The following is a 2010-nucleotide window of genomic DNA, read 5'->3' on the forward strand; positions in this document are numbered from 1 at the left end:
TTTTTTCCCTGTGCTTGGTCAATAAAAGTAACATTCGCTGACTTCCACAATGTTTTCTCTTCATTTCTTTGAGCCAACAAGTTGACCTTTGGAATGACCTTATTATTGTATCATGTTTTTGATCTGAGTTTGTTTTACAGAATGAAATGTCTGAATGAGTGCTCATCCAAGACTGCTGATTCCAGACTTTTTGCCAGGGGTTATAGATGGAATTATGAAGAGCTTGAATGATGACATGATGTCATCAACATGGCTGACTGCACAACTGGTGGGTCCTGGAACCATTTTGATAATATTACTAGCGCTACATCTATCCTGCTGTTTCAGTGGAGAAAGGGACCATACTATCTTTCCATTTTTGGAAGAGATCATGTCTGCAGGTGGTTGAGAGACAACAGGAGGGTCAACACTATCATTCTCTTCAGATGAGAATTCCTCAATATCAGGGTCCTCCTAAACACAGTCTTCTGTCTCAGAGACAATTTCCTCTAAGTCACTTTCACTGTCCAGGAGCTGTTCCAAAACATCTTTGACAGTAAAGCTTTTTACAGAAGACATTTTCAAAGAGAGAGCATACAGATTGCAGTAAACTCAGAGCACAATGAGGATTGATTTGGATAGAGGACTGAGATGCAAGCTTTTTGTATTCGCTCCTCCCTGATTTTGCATGAACTACCAATGTCCTTGTGGGAATACCCCACCCTCCACAGTGTGGGAAAAAGCAGTTCTACTTTGACATGTGTGAGTTCAGAAGGTCACACTCACACACACTCATGTCCACGGTGCAGGAAGTATCAAAATAAATAATAAATAAAACAAAATATATCAACTGCACCTGCAGATGAGGTCGTGTTAGGTCACACACACACTGACAGATGTTTTAACAGCTAAAACAGCTTGGGGTCAAATTGATCACTGAGGACGACCAATGTGTAGCTGAATGAAGCTGACCCCTCCCAAAAAATGAAACAAAAAAATAAAATGCAAATTAGATGAGTGGTTAGTGCATCATTTGTGCACTTGACATTGTCGTTTGTGCTGCTATGTTTTTTTTTTTTTTACATATTAAAGATTATATGTAAGGGTCATTCAGTGGTCACCATTACTCCAAAATGAACCAAAAATGAACCAAACTTGTCGAATTTTGTAGTGCTTTGTTTGAGCAGGTTTGTGCTGATGAAACAGCTGACATAATTCATTAAATATTACGCGTTATATTTTTGGACGATCATGTGACTTGGCCTGAATTGTTTATGACGTCACAGACATGTGATCATCCGAAATTTTAATGTGTAATTCCTAATAAATTATAGCAGCACAAACAGCCATTTCAATGGCACAAACCTGCACAAACAAAGCACTACAAAATTCGACTACTTTTGTTCATTTTTGGCTCATTTTGGAGCAAGCAGGTGGGTTGGTGACCCCTGAATGACCCTTAGAAATAATCTTTAGTATATAAAAAACCATAGCAGCACGAACGAAAATTTCAAGTGCACAGACGATGCACTAACCACTCATCTAATTAGCATTTTATTTTTATGTGTTTCATTTTTTGGGAGGGGTCTGCTTCACTGGTGGGCTCGGGGCTTGGACGGTTGCCAGGGGCGTGGCTGGCTCTCCATCCTCCCTGGTGCTGCTTGGTCTCCTGAGGTATGGCTCTTGGTTCCTGTGGGTGGCCCCCTGGCTAGGGTGGCTACTGGGTTCCGGGGGGTGGATGGTTGGGGGGTGCACTTGGTCACTGGCAGTGTGGTGGGGTGGTCATAGGTGTGGCTTCTCTGCGGCGGGGGGCTGGCCGGGCCGGGCCTTGGCTATCTGCTCCTCTCCACCTCAGAATGATTGGGTCTACCTCCTGGGTTTGGGTGTGTGCTGCCTCCAATAGGGGGTGGGTACATGTCCTGGACCTGGGGGGGTTCAGAGTATGTATCCGGGGTATGAGTGGAATATGGCGTCCATGTATGTCTTTGATTGAGTGGGGTGAGAATGAGGATGGGATGGTGCGATTGAGTG

The sequence above is a fragment of the Austrofundulus limnaeus genome, unplaced genomic scaffold (genome assembly GCF_001266775.1).
Source record: "Austrofundulus limnaeus strain Quisiro unplaced genomic scaffold, Austrofundulus_limnaeus-1.0 Scaffold392, whole genome shotgun sequence".
Taxonomy (NCBI): Eukaryota; Metazoa; Chordata; class Actinopteri; order Cyprinodontiformes; family Rivulidae; genus Austrofundulus; species Austrofundulus limnaeus.